The sequence below is a fragment of the Lethenteron reissneri genome, unplaced genomic scaffold (genome assembly GCF_015708825.2).
Source record: "Lethenteron reissneri isolate LAM-NWPU_2019-01 unplaced genomic scaffold, ASM1570882v1 scaffold_1864, whole genome shotgun sequence".
NCBI lineage: Eukaryota > Metazoa > Chordata > Hyperoartia > Petromyzontiformes > Petromyzontidae > Lethenteron > Lethenteron reissneri.
This window is the reverse complement of record NW_026891624.1, coordinates 1443569-1449568: the sequence shown is the minus strand read 5'-3', so window position 1 is coordinate 1449568 and position 6000 is coordinate 1443569.

The window sequence follows — 6000 nt, the reverse complement described above, 5'->3', positions numbered from 1 at the left end:
CGCGCCAATCAGCTCGAGCCAGGGAACAGCGGACGGAAGACGCCACCGAAATTGTCGAGCCCGAGATGGCTCAACAAGACGACGTGCAGCCGGGGCCGGACGCGTGCTTACCGGAGCGTCGCCATGAAGAGGAGCAGCGGTCAGACAACCTGAGGCTGGCTCACGAGAGGCTGGCGGAACTGCTCTACGCCGCTGCCGCTACGCTGGAGAACATCACACGGCTGGGGGCTGGTGGTCCACCGCGGGGCGAGGGGAACCGGCGTCTGGAGCGCCTTCCCGCCATTTCTGAAGATTCAAATTTTGAATTTCCCGCCATCGACGCAGCGACCGCTAGGGGCGTGGCCAACCTCAACCTGGGGTCCGACATCGGCCGCGCTGGGGCTGCCGCATCAACGACGGAGGAGGGCGCGTCATCAAAGCTGCGACAGGCGATGCCATCTGCCATTCGCGCCGAGACGCAGCCGAGTCGGGGAGGCAGCAGCCCACGGGACTCCACGGCAACCGCGGCACTACATCAAAGGCTGCCCCCGCTTAAAGAATTCGTGGGCGCAGAGGGCGACTGGAGCGGCTTCCGAAGACGCTTCCTCGCCCACCAAGAAATGGCTAAATGGACAGACGAAGAAGCTCTCAGCGCCCTGCCGGCGCTCCTGGACGGCGACGCGCTTGCCGCCCTAACATCGGCACCGAAGGAAAGGCGCTCTACGTTACCGATGGCGCTGCAGCTGCTGGGAGGGGTCTACGGACCATCGGCGGAATGCAGACAGGAGTTCTACGACCGCAAGCGGGGAGAAAAGGAGTCGCCCCTGGCGTACCGAACGAGCCTCCTGGCGATGGCCAAGTCGGCCTTCCCCCGTATGGATGACGACGGCATCGACGCTATGGTAACGGAGAAGATACTCCTCCTGGCCGACGATCTTGACATCGCTGTCGTCGCACAGGAGGACGCGGAAATGACATCGCTCCAGGCGGCGCGGCTCCTCCACGCAAACCTCCTGTCGATTCGGCGCAAAGCCAGCAGGGCATCGGCGGGGCGTGCGGTGGCTGCAGCCACCCTTCCGACGGAGGAACTCTACGCCGTCGACCACCGACGGCAACAGGCGACGAATGCACGGCCGGGCCAGGACGGGTCGGGCCGTGCCGACCATTCGTCACCTCCGACGTCGCTCCCGCGGTGTTTTAACTGCGGCGTCCGGGGCCACGTCGCCTCGGGGTGCCGCTCTCCTCGTCAGCGCGGGACGACACCTCACCGGGACGACGGGCCTCATCCCAAGCTCCACCATCAAAAACCGGCGAGTCGCGGCACCCCACACGTTTGGCCCACACACACACCCGTCACGCACTCAAACACCGCGACGAGAGGGGGGCCGGTATCACGCACCATCGCACCATCACGCACCACTCCGGGTTCCCATATCGAACCCGGCCAGTGGTCCGTGCTGGCCGATCGTGTGGTTGCCGCATCGTCGGGGTCGTCGGCCGTTGTAGGATATATCGACGGGGTGGAAGTGCGCATCCTGGTCGATACGGGGGCATCGGCGACTATTATTTCGGAATTAATTTATAACATTCTCCCTGTCCGGAGTCGTCCCTTGATGCCAGTTAACATACCATTCTATGCGGCTATCGGGGGCTCACTTGGCATCATCGGACAAATTCGTGCCCAAATTTGTATCGGGGAAATAAAATTGTCTGGGCCGATTTTTGTTTCTTCCTCGCTGGCGGTTCCGTGCCTGCTGGGGACGGACTTCCTGGCCAAAATGCCGATTGTAATTTTGATCGACCAGGGGTGCATAGAGCTTCCATCGGGCAGACGCATGGCGTTTCTGCCATCACCGGTTGCGACTCGGACGGCGTTCGCGACGGTGCCGGCGTTCGTGGAGAGAACGGTACGCGTTCCTCCGGGAACGCAAATGTTGGTACCCTTGAAACTTCGGCGGCCCCTCGTTAAGGGTGCTGGGGCACAAGGGGTACTGTTGGGACCGTCTAGGGCCGGGGTTAGTGGACCTGACTTACTACCGGCCCAGACCATAGTGAGAGGGGATGGTGAACCCTTCATCGCGGTCCTGAATGTGGGCTCGCGGACGGTGGTGCTCCCACAGGGGACCGTGCTTGCTCACGCAACGCCGGTGCCGTGTGAGGAACCCGCCGTAAATTCCGTCAACACTGTCCCTGCGTCGCGACCGCGTTCGGACAGCGATGAAGGGTGGCTCGAGGCGCTTTGTGCGGGATCGACGGACCTGTCCGATTCAGAGCGTCAACAACTTAAAACGCTACTGCGAGAATTTTCCGACGTTTTTAGTCGAAATAAATATGATTTGGGTTGCACTCACTTGCTGCGTCACCATATTGACACGGGTGACAGCGCGCCAATTCGCCAAAATCCGTTTCGGTTGAGTCCCGCCGAAAAGGACCATGTCAAATCGGCTGTTGATGACATGTTGGCCGCGGACATCATTTCTCCTTCCACCAGCCCTTGGGGAGCGCCGATCGTCCTGGTTAAAAAGCAGGACGGTTCGTTGCGGTTTTGCGTTGACTTCCGGCGTCTTAATAAAATTTCGGTTGCCGACGCATACCCGCTCCCTCGGATGGATGAATCGCTTGACGCCTTGGCGGGAGCGCGATTCTTTTCCACACTCGATTTACTTTCGGGATTCTGGCAGCTTCCTCTGGATGATGAGTCAAAGCCTAAAACTGCTTTTCGTACACCGCACGGCTTGTTTCAATTCAACAGGTTGCCGATGGGCTTACACTCAGCGCCGGCAACTTTCCAGCGTTTAATGGAATTGGTTTTGGCTGGACTGCAATGGGAGTCGTGCCTCATTTATTTGGATGACGTTATCGTCTTTGGTAAAACTTTTGATGAGCATCTCCAGAGGTTGCGGGCGGTTTTCCTAAAGATGAGGGCTGCTAATTTGAAATTTAAGCCCCAAAAATGCCATTTGTTGCGTGATTCGGTGCGTTATTTGGGGCACATCGTGGGACGCTCAGGTATTGCTACCGATCCCGCCAAAACGCAGTGTGTCAGCTCCTGGCCGACTCCCACCTCGGTGGGAGAGGTCAGGAGTTTCATTGGGTTCGCGTCGTATTATCGACGGTTTGTTGCTGATTTTGCAACAATTGCTAAACCCCTGCACGCTTTAACATCTAAAGGGGTTCGTTTCCACTGGGGTCAAGAGGAGGAGGCTGCGTTCCGCTCCCTTCGGGACGCCCTGGTGAAAGCCCCTCCCTTGATCTACCCTGATTTTTCGAAACCCTTTTTGCTCGACACCGATGTGAGCAACACGGGTATTGGGGGTGTGCTTTCCCAGGTGGTTGATGGCGTTGAACGGGTGGTCGCGTACGGTAGTCGGGTGTTGTCTCCTGCGGAGCAGAGATATTGTGTTACCCGTAGAGAACTGTTGGCAATTGTTTTTTTCATCCAACAGTACCGCCCATATCTGTACGGTCGGCATTTCACCGTCCGCACAGATCATGCGGCACTACAGTATGCCCTGCGGGTTCAACAACCATCGGGACAGTTGTCTCGATGGTTGGAGGTTCTCCAGGATTTTGATTTTGAGACCACTTACCGTAAGGGCGTTCGCCATACCAACGCGGACGCTCTGTCACGCATGCCAACCACCTCGGAATGTGCATGCCTCCTGGGGTCGGGACGTTGCAGACCTTCAGGGGACGCATCGGTTCCGATCCTGGCAGCCACCGACGACGACGAGCCACTGCCTGATAATTTGATCGAACAACAGGGAAGGGATTCCCTGTTGGGGTTGCCCGTCACTGAGTGGGGGCGCCTCCAAATGGAGGATACCTCCCTCCTCGGGTGGCGTCGTCGCGTCGGGGGTGCTGGCCGGGTGAAAGGTGATTCGGGTGCATGGGAAATGGTACAGGGTCTGCTCATGCATTGGGACGCAAAATCACAGCGACATCGGCTGGTCGTCCCTTCGGAGTTGCGAGGCAAAGTGGTGTGGGCCGCGCATGAGCGTCTGTTACATCTGGGGACTCTAAAGACCCTTGCACTGATACAACTAGATTTTTTTTGGCCTGGTATGACAAAGGATGTGGGGGATCTTTTGAGTTCATGCCCGCGGTGTGCGCAACGGAAACCGCCGGCGCGGGAGTCTAACCCGCCTTTACAATCAATCAAGGTGTCCAGAATAAATGAGCTTGTCGCACTGGACATCTTGGGCCCATTTCCCGCCACCCCCAGGGGCAATAGGTATTTGCTGACAGGAGTCGAGTATTTTACGCGCTGGCCCATGGCCTGGCCCCTTGCCAACCAGTCGGCAGCAGCCATCGTGGACGCCTTTGTTCAGGGATACGTCCTGGACAAAGGTGCTCCGGAACGGCTGCTGACCGACCAGGGTAAAAATTTTTCCAGCAAATTACTTAAACAAGTCTGTGACCTCTTAGGCACAAAGAAAATTCGGACCTCCCCGTATCACCCACAGACCGACGGAATGGTCGAGCGCCTGCATCGCACCATTTCGTCAATGATGGCACAGCAGGTCTCAGATTCTCAGACTGATTGGGACCTGCATATTCAGGGGGTCTTGGCGGCATACCGGATGGCACCCCATGCAGCTACGGGGTTTTCCCCCTTTTACCTTATGTACGGTCGCGAACCCGACCCGCCTGTTCGCGCCCAGCTGCAGATCCCCGACCCGCAAGGAAAAACTAAATTGGCTGACCACGTCAAATTTAATCTGGCTAAATTAACAGAGGCGCGGGATGCTGCGAGGTTGAACTCGGACCTCCGTCAAAAGGCGAACGAGCGCCTCAGGTTGGGTCGGGCGCATGTCATACAGTGGAAACCGGGGGACAGGGCATGGTTGCACTGTCCCCAAGTACCCCTGGCTACCTCCCCTAAGCTGGCGCGGCCGTGGCGGGGCCCTGTGGAAGTGGTCGAGGTCTTGCGACCACAGTGCGTGCGCATTCGTTGGGGGAAGCGGCGATGGTTCGTGCACCCCTCTCGGTTGAAACCTTTCGTCGCGGCACACAAACCCACTTCACACATGCGTGGCCAGACGTGTGGGGGGTCGACCGACTCACTAGGTCCGTCTCCACCGCGCTCACCTAATGCCTTGCCGGCCGTGCCACCTCCAGGTGCATCGAGACTGACGGGCTCACGCCCGACCACCCCTTCTGGGGATACCAACAGTCACGAGGCATCAGAGGAGGCCTCGCTCCCGGACGGACGATTACCACCTGACGGTCCGCCACCCGGGGTTTCCCCGTGTGAGGGGCCCGCCGCAAGGACACGCGCAAAAATGCGCAGACTGTTGTGAAACCGCAAGATGTGTATATATGTTGTGTTCATTGTGTGTTGTGTGGGGGGGGTGTGTTCCCTGCCCATTGAATTCACATACGTTGGGCTCACCTGCTGTTGTGTGTATGGTGGCTTCGCTACAAATTGTATATAGCTTGTTCTTACGGTATCCGTATTTATTCAGGGGGGGTGCGTCGGATTGTTCCCTTTCGGGGTTGAGGGTTTTGTTGTTGTCATTGTTGTTGTTGTCGTTGTTGCTGTTGTTCCTTCATGTTAGCGTTAAAAACGTTTTTTTAAGGCACACGCGGGGGGTCCAGGGGTTAAATAACCTTTATTGAAAGTTGTTGCAGCCGGGACGGCTGCGAGCTGTACAGGGGGGGGTGATGTAGGGCTGTTACAGAGGGTCTGTTTGTGTAGGGCTGTTTGCATAAGGGCTAACGGAAAACAAACACAGTGGGCGGGGACTCCGTGAGCACACGGGGTGGTGCCCGCAACGACGTCCGTACTGGACGGCGTGAGGGGGGTTTCGATCCTCTAGGGGGGTATAAAAAGGGTTGAGCCAGAGAGCTCGGGGCTCAGTCTTAGAGTAGTTAAGGGAAGAGAGAAGACCGGCCAGATAGGCCCTGGACTCCCCCTGGGACACCGCCCTTGTAAGGGCAGTGCAGGCTGGAGCCAGTGGCGTGGTCCCGGAACCAGAGTCAGACCTCTGGGATTCCGGGTACCGTAGCCCGACTAAC